This window comes from Lonchura striata, chromosome 3, assembly GCF_046129695.1.
Source record: "Lonchura striata isolate bLonStr1 chromosome 3, bLonStr1.mat, whole genome shotgun sequence".
In the NCBI taxonomy this organism is placed as follows: Eukaryota; Metazoa; Chordata; class Aves; order Passeriformes; family Estrildidae; genus Lonchura; species Lonchura striata.
Window position 1 is genome coordinate 35,340,732 of NC_134605.1, and position 17,280 is coordinate 35,358,011.

General features: G+C 35.2%; 1 long non-coding RNA gene across 1 annotated transcript; it reads left to right on the forward strand.

The window, feature by feature from the left end:
- Positions 1–461: 461 nt before the first annotated feature.
- Positions 462–5,738, forward strand: LOC144245997 (uncharacterized). Its single transcript, XR_013339593.1, has 3 exons — positions 462–578; positions 2,668–2,738; positions 5,658–5,738. It is a non-coding gene; the product is annotated as an uncharacterized LOC144245997 (long non-coding RNA).
- Positions 5,739–17,280: the final 11,542 nt, after the last annotated feature.

Sequence of the window (17,280 nt, forward strand, 5' to 3'; positions counted from 1 at the left end):
TTATTAATCTATGCTTTATACTAAGGTGTTTGTGTTAAAGGAGTGCTGTGTTTCATTTAGCAAGTTATAATTGATATGAATTGTTCTTACTGATGTCTCAAATCTTCATACTTACCAAGTTTTGCTTTGTTTCTTGTATATGTTTTAAGGTAAGAAAAATCTCACACTGTCACTCATGCTAAATACATCCCTTTATGTCTCCTGTTCATCACAGACAATCCATCATTTGCAGTGTTTCAATCTGGTAATTTGCTCACACAGAATCACGACATCATTTTAATGTATAAAACATCTACTCATCAATATTAGGAAAACTTAAGTTCTACAGGTGAGCAAGGGGACATAGTGCCCATGAAATCTACACAGGGTGTTGGGATTAAATTTGGATGAACTATGATATGTTTTCAATTGCATGGACAAATGTTGTGAAATGATCTCATGTTTTTACTCTTTCTGTTAGACAGGGCTATGAAGAGCTGGAAAGACAACTGAAAGAAGTCTTTAAAGAGAGGAGCAACATACTTCATCAACTGTTAAAGACTTCTAAAGAACTTCAGGGAATTAAAGTAAACCTCCAGGTTAGATTCTGTCTCAGTTATCTGTAAGATTACTTAATTACCTCAACATTTTCTTTTTGGTGTCTTTTAATTACAAAAAATATGTTTCTTTTTAAAAATCATTAAATATGTGAATAATTATTATTTTGTTTATTTTGTTGATCTTCTATTAAACATAAACCTGATAGTTTCATAGAAATTTTCATCCTAATGTGTTTGGGCCTTTATCAACTCAATAAAAATAAAGAAAATATGAAAATAGAACATAGAAGAAGGAAGGGAAGGACAAGAAATACAGAGTATTAATGGGGCTGACACATTTGAAGCATGGACAGATGACTCTTCAGCTAATTAAAGTTGAAAAGAAGGATATTTTATTGCAGTGCTGGACAAACGTGGAATCATTTCTAGATACATGTCCAAGACTCCTGCCCTCTATTTTTACAGAAAAGATTTTATGTATCCAGGCAGTTTCTAAGGACACATAATACATCATCATTACCTGCCCACTTCGTATTATAATCAGCTGAATATCCATTACAGCTGAATTGTGTTGGTGGGAGTTTGAAATTGGGGAGGGGTCGTATGGGAGGAAGAAAGTTGTCTTCCTCATGGTGAGCTCTTAGCCTATAGCCAGTTAGCAGGACCTTTTGACCTGCTAGTCACAGTCCAAGCCTCTCTTAACTGTTGGATTATTCCTGAGGTGAGGTATTTCTATGGTCTCTGCTTCTTCACAATTGCTTCATCTGTCTTTGTCACATCTAGCTTCTCTTTCTTAATGTATTTTTTACTCTTTAACTGAGATACATGATCTTTGCTAGCTAACTTAGTTTCTTAACTAATTTTAAAATCTTAAATGAAATACGTAATAATCTACTATCCCAATTATATCCCCCTCTGGCCCCTTGACTCACATTTGTACTGGCAGCTACTGAAAAGGATGGCCTTTGCTGTTGCAGGTTGGATCTTTGCTGCTGAATTCCATACACTCAACTTAATTTAGTTGCTCAGTTTACCTTTCTGACATGTCACCTACACAGTCTGACTGGATTTACTGCAGGGCATTGATTTACAAATTTGGCTGACAATCTGTGCTAGATGAGCCTGAAGTGAGAGCTGAGACTGTTTTCATTTAACTGCTATGCCATGGTTAGACTGAAAGGGCAATAAACTAACTCTGAACTCAAATCAGCTCCTCAGAGGAAAAACTAAATTGAAAGTGTTTCCCTGGATTTGAGGTCCAGATATTCAGCTGAGGGAGCACCTGTCTTTTCCCAGTAGAGTCTGTTGGTCTGCTGAAAACATTTAGACTCATTATCAGTTGAAATTGGTCTCTGTATTTCATGCCATTTTAAAATAAATTATTTTTCTGACAATACATCTTTGTAAGCTAGCTGGGAAAAATGAAAGGAGAAGAAGCACTCTTATCTGTTCTCAGGAGAATACCAGTGGTGTGTATCAGTACCGGGCTATATTATAGTATTATGTTATATTTTCTTATGTTCCAGACTTCCCTGGTTTTAATTAATCAACCTTTTGATCTTTGGGGTTTTTGGTTTGGGAGTTGGGTTTAATTTGGGGGTTTTTTGAGTGTGTTATCACCATTACTGCAGACTTTTTTTTATTTTTTAGAGAAATATGCTCTCCTTGTAGCAAATTTCTTTTAGAATGTAGCACAGTTGAAGGTAATATTCAGCAAAATTACACTGTGAAATATTTTAAACTCAACACTACAGAGATCTTGGTATAGGCAAAGAGCTGTAGTATTATCTTCTGTATATATACACTTAACTTGGTCATAAAATTCTAATGCTTTCAGTCATTCATCTGTTTCTAAATCTGCTTGCATTTATCTCACATTTACTGTTTCAGAAATACAGAGCTGTGTATGGTTAACTGTGTTTGAGCTACAGTAAAGAAAAATCAGACTATTCTTCCAATTTTCTTAAGTGGTAATGTCTGCAATTCACCATTTTAGGAACAAGGGCTAAATACTTTTACAGATTATTAATAAAAAGGATCTCTTTAATAGAGTTTTCTGGTTTTTTTTTTTTGTTTGTTTGGTTTTTTGTTTTTTTTTTGTTTTTTTTTTTGTTGTTGTTGCTATCAGTCTTTAAAAAATGATGAAGCATCAACCAAAACTGATGTACAGAAACTTCTGGAAATTGGCCAAAACCAAAGGTAAAACCCTCACTTCCTTCTTTTTCTTTCCATTTCCTGACTAAAAGCTGTCAGACTAGCAAATTTCACCTTTCCTTTTACTATAAACACTGCTGTATTCCAGAATCTGCTAATTGTAACAGTAAAATAAAGGCAGAAAATACTCTTTTTGAAACAAATGATGAATTTACTGATGTTTGACATATGATAGGAAAATGTATTAAAATGGTATGGTGAGATATCTGCTAAAGAAAGACATTGAAATTTAAAGGAAAATTTAGTCATGAAATATTCCTTAAAAAATAAATTCAGGATTTTTAGAAAATTAAATGACTAAAGTGTCTAAATCTCTAAGTTTGGATATGATGACATTTATTCAAAGCTCTTAATTAAATATTTATATGTGTAGACACTCAAAATCATTAGTCCATGTGCAAACAGGAATACTTCCACTGGGTATTAGTGATGAATGGAGTTAGAAAGAGAAAGAAGTATTAATTTCAAATTATTCATTGAGCACTTAAAAAGTTATTTCTCATGGCTGGGAACTTGCATTCCTTAGTCCTTAGTCTCAATTTCCCTAGTGCTTCATTGTGAGTAAGTCTCATCATTCTGTCTCTTCATTTTTAAAATTCAGCCCAACAAACAGCAACATCAATACAATTTTAGTAACAAGAAAACATAACTAATATAGTGACCACTTTTGCTGGAAAAATAGTATATAATGAGTGCATCTATACTTCATATTTCTCCCTAGGAAAAATGTTTAATAAGAAAAATTATTGAAGTTCATACTTCCTTCATTGTTGGAAATGCAATAATTAAATTCCATGGCCATCTTACATCTACATTCAGTGTAGATGCACACATGAAAGTATGAATAAAATTGCATTGCTACCTTGTGAGAAAATTACCTTTATATCTTAAATACCCAATATATAAGGTCTGCAATACAATACCAGTGGAATTTCTTATTTTTACTGTGATCCATAACAATCTTTCAGGTATTCCAGACAAATAAATTCTAGAGGAAAGACTTTAGCTACTGTCCTATTTAAATACATATGTGGCTTGGATATGACTGAAGGTGTAACATCTCAGCATCATAGCTGTCCTTCACACAGACAAAATCCGTCATCATACATGAATGCAGTTTTGTGGTGGTTTGATTGTTGTGCAATTTTCCTTTATAAAATTGAGACATGAATTGATTAAAAGTATTAATGGACTGTTTAGTAAATAGATCTTAGTTGCATATGGGAAAATTGAGTCTGCTGAAAGAAAATTTTATTACGTATTTCAAATATTCTTCCTAATCTCCTCTGTAAATCACCACTTGCAGTCTCTCAAGTTCCACCCTAAAATATATCTTGATTTTGCTTCTGAGACATCGAATGCACTGCACAAGAGCAGTTCCCAGAAATAAAAAGTGCAATCTGCTGCTGAGCAGCCCACTCCATCATTCAGAAAATGAAAGGTTTTTACAGTATACTGCAAGGAAATGCTTTGGGGCTACTACTGTTGCCAGCAGTTTACATACTTACTAGATTTCATTTCCAGAGAGGTGTAAAAGTTCAACGTATGAAAGAGGAATTTAAAATGTGCCAGGGAATCTTCCTCATAGAATTTCACTGGGGAAGGGTCACAGTTTATTTGCCAGGGTCCTCAGGCTACCTTGTATCTGCAGTAAATGAAGAAAAAAGAACATAATATTATGCTTAAATCTATTGTGTTGAAGCCAAAATTCAAAACATATCCCAATATTAATGTTGTGATCTTTCTTTGAACAAACATGAGCTGCAGACTTGGTCTGAGCACAACTTTGATTATACTCTACAATACAGTAAAGTTTAGAGTACTAGAATGTCAGCTTTTGTAAGTAAATGTTCTGTTGACTTCAGAATAGATTTTTTTTTAAATTCCTTTTGTGCAAATTGTTCAATAATACCCAAGTTCCAAGTAAAACTTAGTCACTTACTATAATGCCCCCAGTTTTATTCTGTGTATCATCAACACTGTGCAACGATGGCATCTTTTAGTGCTGATGGTATATTGTTTTCATGCTGCTCAATCACTCTTTTAATTAAATCTGTTTTATACTAGTGTTGCCAAAATTGCTGAAAGTACTAGGGGTTATCAGCTAAAAAAAATTATCTAACAGGTGGCAAGTTCTTTTAAAATTATGTGGTTTCCCTTCAGTTTAGTTTTCACAGGACTAAATTATTGTATGTTACTGTCTGTAAATCCAGTTGTCTTGGTCTTCATTGAGAGTTTATCCATGCAAGCAGCAATCCTCCAAAAGCCCTACAGTTCCTATGAAATATGTCATTTTACTACTTTGCTACATCTCCGAATTGTTTCATGTGCTGTGGGTAGAAAATTCCCACAATTTGGAGAAAATCTCCAGCTGAATCAGTAATGCAGAGGGTTTTCACTTGATTCAAATAAACCAAATCCAAGCAATTATCCTGCTCTTTTTTATTTTTATACCAGAATCTTCTACTGAATTTTTTGTTGCTTGTCTCTAGAAGGTGCCATATGAGGTTGAATTTTACCAGAGCATGATTTATTTGTTTATTTTAAAGCAGATATAAGCTAGTTCTTATTGATAATAGTATGTCTCGATGACAGTGGATTTTCACTTGCCTACTTTTCTCACTTTTTTGGTGTGAATCATTTTTGTTAGAAATTATGCACTACCAGATGTTTTGCACAGCAGGCCATTCAGCAGACATAAACGGTGGCCACTTTGCATCATAGATTGATTTTTATTTTGCATTGGCACTATACTTCATGGAGTCGTTATGATTTAATTTGGGAGACTCACAAAGTAATCTGTTTCCTACTCTGAATAATTAAAGGTCAATTTTTAAATCTGAATAAGTATTTCCTAGTGGACACTTGTGTTGAAGTTTGTATTCTGTGTTTTCAATAACCTAGGGAAATGAAATCTCTCCAGGAAGCCTTTCAAAAGCAGCTTAATGAGGAAGCTGAGAAGGCAGAGAAGCAGCAGGCTACCATGAGTGTTTGTCTTTCTTTCCTTATTTTTGTTTTTCTTCTGTTTTTTCTTAATCTTGCCTTGAGAATTTATTAGCTTAAAAAACTTTGTAAAAAAAGAATGGATTTCATATATATGTTAGTACTCTGCAAGCTTCAGAAGAAAGGATCTGGAAGAAGTTTTAATGTTCTAAAATATTAAGATTACTTCCCTTATTTCTTTGGAATTTATGGATGTTTATACACTTCTGGAGACTTTAGACAGGAATTTTAGGCCTAAGTCTTCTCCCTGGGGAGAAGATCTTCATGGACCCTCATGTCTCATCTATACTAATATAGACTGTCATACATCTATTGACTTTTTAGGAATTACTATTGGTTTTCACCAACAAAATAGATAGTAGAGTGTCTGATTTTGACCATAGTGAAACTAATTATCATTCTAGAAGGTATTATTAAGTCCTATTAAGATTTCATACTTTATTGAAATTCTGTTTCTGGACAAACTGCACAATTGTTTTGACTTTCATGTAGCAATATGATGTTTTGTAGCATAAACAGACACATTTTGCTACTGTACGGGAAAAAAAAAAAGGCAGAATCATGTTTACTAAGATGAAAAAAGGAAATTTTTCATATGTTGGTTATTAATATTCCTGTAACATGGACACAACTGAGCATAAGTTGCTTAGATAATCTCCAGAGGTTCCTTCAAACCTTAAGTGTTTTATGATTTGAAATCTGGATTTGAAAACAACCTGCTAGAAGTGTTTATAGATCTATTTTCTATTTCATATTGGATAACTACAGTTTTCTTTACTAACATTTTGCTGTCTTCCAGGGTCACAAAGCAAGGGTTTGTCCAAGACAGACAGTGTAATTATTAAATTCAACAAATATTTACAGTGCCTTATTTCATATGACTGTGATTTGTATGTGGCTTTATTCCCTTGGTGAGCAAAATGTGAGAGTGTATGTTTTCCTACCTTCTAATTAGAAACAGCTTGGATTGTGGACCAAACTATTCCTATTGTAGGTTTCTTTCAGTTAATCTCTTTTTTGAAAACAAATTTTTTCCCTTTGTTGCTCAAAGATCTGAAAAGTAAGGATACTTTCTGTTCTTGTGTACCACACAACATAAAATTAGTGTATTTTTGGACTTTTATTTTTGTCTAGAGAAAAAAAAAAGAACTTTTATCCTGAAAAGAAGTAATCTGAAAGCGGTATTGAGTTTGAAAATGACAGCATATTTTGGTGGTCTTTCTAGCCAGGACAGTATATCTCCAGAAAAAAACGAAACAAACTGCACTTCTTTTAAGAACCTTTTGTACTGAGACAGTCTATAAATTATCTGCCGCGCTCCCGCCCCGGTTCCCTTTGTCTCAGCCCCGGCTAGCTCTTCTCTGGGGCGAGAGTGGGCGATGGAGGCACCCTCCGCCGCTCCCTGCTGGGGTTTGGAGAGTGCCTTTGTGGGTTCTGGGCAGCGCTAGCAAGCCTCGCGGTGGTAAATGAAGAGCGGATCCTGCTGGGGGCTAAGTCCGAGTTTATTGTAGCCCAACGGGGCCAAATATCCTAGAACGGTGCCAGCCAACAGGAACAAGCACAAGGTGCTTGCACTGGCTTATAAACTGTAAGGGAGGGGTATCCAACGACCAATGGGGATAGGGATAGGGGGTGGCTCCGGGATGGGGGGATATGGTGGGGTCCAATGTGGGAAAGATATGGGAGGAGCCCCAGGTCCTCGCCCAATCACCCGGTGCCCTGAGTAGAAGCTTCTGGATGGATGGGAAGGGGCACCGAGTGATAGACAAGGCACCCGGCGGGGGGTAAAGGGAAAGACTGCGCCCCTTCCAGGGCGATGGACAGCCACTGGAGAGGCGGGAAGGGAGGACAAGGCGGGAAAACTGGGGATAAACCAAGTTGCACACGGGGGTACAAAGGAATGAACCAATACATAATACAGGGATAATAAAACATATACATAACGCAACTCCACAATTATCTATATCAAATAGAGTCATAGAATGTTAAGGGGTTGGAATGAACCTTGAAGATCATCTAGTCCCATCCCCCTTGCCTGGGGCAGGGGCACCTTCGCTAGGGTTGCTCAAGGCCTTTTTGAACTGGCTTTGAACTCTGCCAGGGTTGGGCATCCACAGCCTCCCCAGACAAGCTGTTACAGTGCCTCACCTGGAACAGACCCTTGTATCCTTTACTCTTTGTCCTGGCACTGCAGTTCTTGAAGGGTCTCTCTCTGGCTTCCCTACAGGTCCCTTCCCATGCTGGAAGATTGCTCTGAGATCTCCATGTAACCTTTTCTCCAGGCTGAACAGCTCCAACTCTTTCAGCCTGTCTTCACAGGGGATGTGTTCCAGTGACCTTACCAGCTTTGCTGTCCTCCTCTGAACTGGCCCTGACAGTTCCGTGTCATTCTTACACTGGGGACATCAGAACTGTGCACAGTACTCCAGTTGGGGATTCACAAGAGCACAGCAGGGGGAAATAATCACTTCCTTCAATATAGCTCTGAAATAAGGAAAAAATCAGTATCTAGTAGTCTCTGATAAGTAGTCAGAACATACTAGTTGAAAATTGACAATTTTCAGGAGTATTGAATGCATTCCTCTTGACTTTATCAGCACAATGAATTCTAGTCTTACAAATGGAGGGTGGAAAACATTTAATTATTGAATCTTTTTATCAGATTTTGATTCTCAAGACTAATTCAGGTGTGGATTGCATAAATCTCAAATACAGTGAATGGATTTGTTGGTGTTATTGCTTTTCTTGTTTGAGCAACAGTGCCTTGTGTACATTCAGTCCCAGCCTAGCACTTCAAAAAGCACAAGATTTGTTCTACATGAAACAGTATCTGCCATTAACTGGTAGCAAAATACCACCTTGGTGTAGAAACCAGGGAAAGTTCCTCTGGGAGCTTGGAGGGGTGCCAGATGCTTAAAGGATCTGAATTTGAGCTGTATTCCAATACTCGATACTAATAGTATATTAAACTTGCTAATAATTCTAAGGAAATCAGAACTGCGTCCTTGGTTTGTGATTTACTTCTTTATTCCTTGGAGCACAATGTACATAGTGAAGCTCAGCAGTACAGTGAGGCTGAATGAATATTCAAAAAGTACCTCAGGATCCTCAGATGAAAATTGCAATAGAAATGGAGATAGCTATTATTACTGACACACAAGGTTACTTTATACCTGGTTTCTCTACGTGTTCCACGTTTTTCTGAAAACAATGTGAAATCTATGAAAGAAGGTCTAAGTACTTTAATGCAAGACTAGTGAGAGAATGAGAGCTTGAATTTAATTCTAACTTAATTAATCGCAAAACTTGTTTCTAGTCCAATTGTGCACATTTTATATTATAGTACTTGATGAAAGAAATCTTGATTTTTATCAGAGTAAATGAAAGTAGAATTACATTTCACAAAGACTAATGAAGCACTGGTGGGAGGGGGAAGAGTGGAAATATATTTTTCTGCATTTGTGCAGGAGACATAATACAATGCTTACTGCATGTATGTAATTCAACATGTAACATCTGCCCGAAGGTGTTCTTTATTAGGCCAATGTAAAAGTGTAAGTAAGAATTCACAGGAATTAATCAAATTAAATAAAAAATAACTGGGAAATTACTCAAGGACTCTGACCAAAACAGAAGAAAAAGGGAGTCACATCACCTATACATTAGACTTTACATTCATGCCTTCTGGTGCAATGTGTGGCAAGGCTTTTCACTAGTGTTGCATGAATGGTTCATCAGAAGCAGAGGTATCAATGTTGTTATGCTTGCATATCCATTCTTTTCACCCTTTAAGACTAGACAAATCAAGAACTGCAGGCAGCAAAAAGGTTGCTGTTCTGAGCAGCTGCTCAAGTGATGGTGGGGACAGGCAGAGGTACAGGCAGAGGTACAGGCAGAGGTACAGGCAGAGGGCAGCTGGTGCAGCTGCTGCTGGGTAGGAAACGACCTGAGGATGGAAGCAGCAGCTGAGGCATGTGGAACATAAAAGGACATGGAAAGACATTCCTGTACTCCAGAGCAGTGATCACACTGAGGGATCTTAACAGCAGTGAGCGCTGATTTTCTGGGTTGTGTCCTGCATCTCTAGCACTAACAAAGAGCAGCAGCAGTTTGTCTTGGGACGGGCCTTTCCTAGAAAACTTTTGGCAGATCTCAGATACATTTATGCCTATTGTTTCAACAGTTGTGTCTGGGATAATAAAATGTGCAGAGAAACACTAGAAAAACTGTAAGGATGGTTTAAATCTTAGATTTGTTCTACATTGCGAACTTCAAGGTCAAATACAGTTTTCCAGAAAGACTTTGGCTATGAAGGAGCTTCTCTACAGATGGTCTCACACTAGAACTGTAGATTACTTTTATATCTAAAAACATTTCAGAAGGACCACACTGGGTTTAGGTGTACAATATGTATATAAAATATGTAAGACATCATTCCAAATAACCTGATGTCCTCTTTAACAATCATTGAAGGTTGAAAAAGTTCTTTGTTCTGTATTTAGCATCAAATACCTAAGCAATTTGTATTAAGTTTTCATGCAGTGAAAAATATTTTAAAAATATTAATAAAGTCAAGCTATTATCTCTAGATGTGAAGTGGAGCCACTTCTTCCAGAAGCACAGTTGGAGATCATGGACTGATTTTCACTTTTGTTAACAAAAAGGCACAGAGCAAGTGGCACATGTAACTTGAAAGTGTCTTGTTTTGATTGTTTGAGGTTTTTCAATTAATTTGAATAAATAGAGTAAGTATTGATTCTGTATGTCTTCATTAGGTTAAAAGGCTCTTAGAGCTTTTGGGAGACTGACTCTTTGCTTGGTTGTACTTCATGCTAATGTTTGCATGTTAAGAAATAGTTACATTTTTAGCAAGCTTGAAAACTTTCCCATTAACTGCAGTTAAAGTTTATATAAAGAGCTGGCTGGCTCTGGATGAGGGAGAAAAAGAAATATGGAAACATTCAAAAATAGTTTGGCTAAATAGAGTAAGTTTAATCTACCTTTTCTATTTTATGCTGTTGGTATTTTATCTCATGCTAGCAATTTTAAAGAAGATATGCTAATGGATTATTTGGCAGTGCAGTTACAGTACTGTCTGCCAAAATAAAGGAAAAAAATTATCTGTGTAATTTCCTTTTTTTCTCAGTGTTCATTATGAGAAATGAGAATTAAGCAACACTATATATTACTTATTTAAAGGAACCATAAACAATATGATTATTTTTAAATCAGTAGGGTTTTTCTAGTAATAAAAGTTTATGCAAATAAAAGGTTTTATTTTATACAAATAAAAGATTTTCTAGTAATAAAAGGTTATAATAAAGGTTTATGTAATAAAAGGTTAACAGAATGTGGGGAATTTGATTCAGTATTATCCCCATACTTAAAGATTTTAATAAAAAGTTCTGAAGTTCTTTTCCCTTTAAAAATATTTGTTTTTTCTAGTAAAAGCTTTTATGACTGTTCATAAAGTCTTAAATGTTCCTTGATGGAAGTTTCATTTACTAATCAAACTATAACTTGCAGCTTAAAAGTTACATTCTTCTAAGAAAGACTAATAGGTGAAATCTATTTAGCTTTGCTTTTAGAAGTATTTAGCACTCTGTATAACACTTTTTGCCCAAAGGAAAGAATATTTCCTATGTTTTACATAATACCCTAGACAGTTTCCTCTGAAGTAAATTTTTACACTATATTTTGAAGTCAATTTTTACACTATATCTTGAAAAGTAGACCAGGAAAATGAACACTGAGTATGTCAGGGTTTCCAGATGTGGCCAAAACAGTCAGGTGTTAATGAATTAATTTCAGTCAAACCTTAACTGCTCATTTTAGTCCTCAGCAAGTTCCAAGGAGTTTGGAGATAAGCGAATATCATTGCAGCTTGAGTCCTAGCTGTGCAGTAATGATGTTCTATTGGGATTTTACCATCCTGTCATGGATAACTACGATTGTCTGACTCTTAGAATTAGGTCACTACCATCTGCTAAAGCATTCTCTATTTTGATGGGAGAAAATTTAGTTTAAACATTCCAAAGTCACCAACTGCTGTGAGTAAAGGCCACTGGATGGAAACTGTTGTCTTTAACAAACATAATGAGCTCTGAAACACACAAAACTCTGAGTATCTTGGATGACTCTCTCCAGGGTATGGAAGCAGTGTCCTTGCTTAGTACTGAAAAGTTCAGCCTTAAGACAATATATTTTCATTATGTACCGTCATAATTGCAGCCAGAGAGCAATTAAAGACAAACAACATGTGGAAAGAGGTGAATGTTGTTTTTTCACTGGTAATTTTAGAGCTGGGTATAAATGTCAATTCTTGCTTATTATACTCTCAGGATTTGATGACTGAAAGGATTATTTTTACACCTCTTCTGGAAAATTGTCTTGTCCTTGAGACTTACTGAAAGCATCATGCAAATGGTCCAATACAGACTGATCTGCCTTAGAACATGAAGCTATACATATGGGTACACTTAAATGGATAGATAAAGTTATCCCTTAAATGGCTCTAGTAAACAAGTCATATAAATCCCTCCTATGTAACTCTCCATACCTATACTTTGCGACTAAGTGGTCCTTCATGTGTTAGAGATTTAGTAGAAGACCCTTAAAATGCTGTTATAATTTAAAGGCAAAAATTAATCAGTTCCTAAAGAATTCTTCTATTATTTTTTAAAAAGGAAGCAATGTAAAAATATTCTTAATTTTTTAATTTGTTAATTTTAATTTTTGGGGTTTTTTTTCAGCTAAGTTAAAATGGTATGCTTGCTCTATGTAAGGTGTCCATATCAGTGATATAAGATGCATGTGTATGTAAATAGTAATTAACAAAATTTAACTAACATATATTACTGGATAAATTTATAGTACTGGACTGTCTTAAATGTCTCTTCCCTAAAAGATCCAAGCTATGTAGAGATAATAATTTTGGTATCACATCTCTTTAATTATTTCATATATATTCATAAGTAGAAGTGAAGTGTCTTGAAGGAGTATTAATATTCCTGAGAGATAGATCTAAGAAAGGGAGCACTCTTTAATGGAGATCAGTATATTTTTTTCAGTATTTAATGGTAGGTAGCTGGCAATTCCTTTGAACAGCTGAAAAAACAAAGCAACCACAATAAATAGCTGTATTGTGCTTCTCCCCATTCATCTTGATCTGATATTTTGATTATGACCTTTACTTTTTGTTGTGCAAAATCTTCATATTTATTCTCTATACATGTTCTAAATTTCCGTATTTGTGGATGTCATTACTAGGCAGGTGCTGAATAAAGCATCATTCTCTTCCAGTAGGTGGATGTGAAATCAGTATTTCCACAGTGAAAGCACTTAGACAGAACTTTGGAAGATTTTTTAAAAGAAATTCTACTTATGTATGTCAGGTGGCACTATTTTCATGGACCTCCTACCTACATTTGTGTCTTAAGTGATGATAGCATTCTGTGACTTCACTTTTGATACAGGTGAGAGTGCTGTCATTTCAGTGATGTTTTTTAAATTACTGACATGTCTACTTGAGTGGGGATATGCTTATAAGAACAGCTGTCATATCATGTAGATTCTGTGTTCATTTTTTAATGTACATGACATCCAAACCATTAACCTTTGGGTCAATGTCTCTAAAATCTGAATCTGTTTTCTTACAGGAGTTTTGTTTTTCTGTAGCAATGTCAGAACAACTGTAGTTTCCCTTGACCATGTGTAGAGTTTTGTATCAACAGCATGGGACATAGGGTAAATAGGGATTTTGCTAATTGAACAATCCAAAAGCATCTTCCTTCAAAGTAACAGAAATGTGTTCTTTTAATCCTAGTTTATAATTATGTCCTCCTTCCTCCCATTGTATTCCATAAGCTGTGATTAAAGCTCAGTCCTGAAAGAACTCTTCTGAAAGAATAATTTTTTAAACTGTGTTTGATTAAATTCAGTCTCAAGCATTGTGACTGGAATTTCTACTTTCAAAGTCAAGTCATTGACTTAAGCAGGATCTAAAGACCATATTTAAATGCTTTCATATATAACACACTTAATTCCACAGGTGGGTCTGACTAGAAGCAAGGTCTTTATCTAATTAGGACCAACACTGTAGCATTCAAATAAAATAACTGTGTTAGAAACCTGCTCTGATAGATATGTTCTTAGAGGGGAAAAATATTTTTGTTAGAAAATCAGTTAATATTGTTTTAAATATTAGTTCTTTGAAGATAACATTGAACTAGCTTGTGAACAATAAACACTGTCTACTGGTACAAAACAAAAGTAAGCCTATTTACATACACACAATTTTTTTCTTTTTATTATAAGCTTTCTAGTAAATATGCTGAATACTTAGATTTATCAAATACTTGACTGTGGCCTGTACCAATTTGGTGTGTAAGCAAAGATTTTGATTTGGAAGTTGTTTTTTTTCCAAAACGTTTAAAAGCATCAAAAAATAATTAGTGTTTACTATTACATCTCAACAACTCCGACTCAACATTTCTTTAAAATTGTAGATTAAGTTTTTGAAGACTGAAATGGAAAGGAAGAGCAAAATTATACGAGACCTCCAAAACGAGGTAAGAGGAACATTTGATTGTCATCTCAATTCAGATTTCATATTGGAAGAGAGTGTGGTTTGGCTTCATATGTAAAGCACCTTTTTGTGGTAGGCAAAAAAGGCACCAGTGAAATTCTCTGAACAGAAATGCAAACAAAAATGACTATGTGCATATAGAAATAGTGTTTCATTGAATGCAGTTGTTGACTCCATGCTAGTGGTGCTTAGTTTGATAGCACACTTCTGTAACTTTAGCTACTTTTTCAGAAAGGAAGTTCTGTCGGTTATTGACACACAGTGAAACTTTGTTCTTATTGTTATTGCTTACTTTAGAAATAAACAGCAAGAGGAGGAAAAAGGAAATGCAATATTGGAACTGAGATTCTTAATCAAATTGAAAAAACCTCAAACTCCTAAAATGTTTTTTTAAGCTTTGTGTGCCATGAATATCAATCCCAGATTGATTCCAAAATTCCAAATGAAGTATAAAACATGTTTTAAATAATGTTTATTGGTATTAAACTGAATTTATTTTGAAATTTGGTCTTTGAATCGAAATATGAAATATTTGAGCAGCACTATATTTCTTTCCCCCCTTATCCCTTTCCTTCCACACAATTTGCCTAAATCAGGATGCAGTTTCTCTTTCCATTCCTTCATTTTTGCAAAGGATGTTGCACTTGAAAATATTTTATTCATATGATGCCTTGTTCTCTTGCCAACCAGGCTTCTTGTCTTTATCTGCTTTGTTCAATTATTTTGCGTTTCTAAACTATTTTATGTTTATGAAAACTTGATCTCTTTAAAGCTGTCATATAAACAGGAATCCCTGATTTCCTTGGTCTATGAGATTGTAGCTACATATGGTCAATCTGAAAAAAGTGTACATTGGTTTTTAACTCATAAATGTATCTTAGTTTTGGATTAATTTTTTACAGTAGTCAGGAAGGGGGCATGGATGAACCATAATGTTATTTGATCCCATTTCGCATCACTTGCCTGGGGCAGGAAGAGGAGACGCTCTCATTTCTGGGTCTGTTTGAGAGGGAAGAGCATGGTGACTGAAATGGTCTGGTACTCTTTTACTTGCCATATAATTATATCGTTGCTGTTACTGTTCATTTTCTTACCTTATTTCTTGTAAATTGTTCTTATCTTAACCTGTAATTTTCACCTTTGTGCCTCCAATCCCCAAATCCAGTCCTGGAATGGGAAGGAGGTGAGCGAGTAAGCTGGTTTGGGAGAGTCTCACTGGGGTGCTGGATTGAGGAGTATTATTCCCAAACCACAGCAACAGGAAATGTCTCTTTCAGTTGCTCATGTTATTTAGGTCATGCTTTCAGTTGCCTTTATTGACAGTCAAAAGTGCCTTGCTTTCTATTCTCCTCTGTTTTCATTGGAGGCTTTGCAATTGAGCCTTTAATAAATCGTATCAGTCTCATCCTATTGAGCAGTCATTAAAAAAATCTTTTCTCTTACTGAATACACATATTCAAACTGTCTGACTGTTAATGATTTGCTTAGGTAGGTCAGTAGACTTCTCTAGTATTTACTGTATTTATAGCAAATTTTAGAAAATGTACTTTGAAAGGAATCTTTCTTTTGGCACTAAATATCAGCTATTCTGTGGAAAAGGAACCAAAAGCTATACCTATCTAATGGCTTTCTATTAAATTTTTATACCATGTTTATTAGTTCCTTGAAAGTAACCACTTCTCTCAGTTTTTTTGAAATTTGACTGAATTTAAATTATTTGATTTTGAGAAGATGTTATGTTATTTAGGTCCTGCCTCCAAACATTGACTACACATTGCTTTTAAAAATCTCATAAATTTGGATGTGCTATATATTTAAATAATTGATAGCAATTGACGTGTAGGTTTTGAAACAATAATCTGCATACAGCTGTATAGAAACAGATAATGAAAATGCTTCCTTCATAGCTGCTCTTGTTCTTTCAAATATTGCATTCACCCTTATTTTATATTGCCAAATTGTGAATTTTGCAATCTTAGGCTCTTCTGTGACTGTAAAAATAATTTCCTGTTTAGTTCTGCTCTTTCAGCACATGCCCTAGTGCCATTCAGCTTTGCCATTTGGAGATACAAATAGATGGCAGCAGCCTCCCAGCTGAATGCAGCAGGTGTCATGTAGTGTGTGAGGAGAGGACATTGTACAGAAAGGCAATTTTTAGCCTATTCAAGGCTTTGGGGAAAAAATTAACACAAAAAATTGTCTTGGTATTGAGGAAAAAATGTGCCAGGTAGAGCACAAAGGATTAGGTGTCTTAAAATCATCTGCACTTTAGAAGGCTTTAAGTGCTTCCTGCAAATACCACAAAGTATCTGTCAGACTTCTAGCTGTAACATCAAGTGGATTGTGTTAATTTAGTCTTAAAGGATTGGCATGTAAACAGATATGCTCTTATTTCAAGCAATTTCTGTTACTGACAGAGAAACCTAGAAGTTTGGAAATGCAGAAGCACCAGTAGAAGTAAGATGCTTGCAAAAATGTAGAATAAAATAGAATATGTATAAAAAGAGATTCTTAAAAATTTTCTCCTTTGTAGATGGCCTGTTACAGAGTGAGCAGCTAACTTTTAGCATATAATATGGTTTGTGGGAAATTGTGCCTGTATTGTGTCTGATAGTTACTCGTATTTGCCAGGAATATAAGTCTGTAAATGTTTCTATTTAAATCCTGAACTGCTGGAAATTTGGAATGACACAGCTTTATCATCAAGTTTTGGACTTTGAGGAATAATTATGGGTAATGAGACATGCAGCTTTTGAGCAGTAAGTTCATTAAAAGATTGATTCTCTGAAAATTCAGCTGCCTTCAGAAATCTTGAAATATACTTTGCAGATAAAAATGTACCACTTTTAAATAATATGCATAGTCAGCTGTTAAGAAACGTTCATGAGAAGTACACTTGCTATGACCTAGACCCAGATCTTTACAATAATTCTGAAA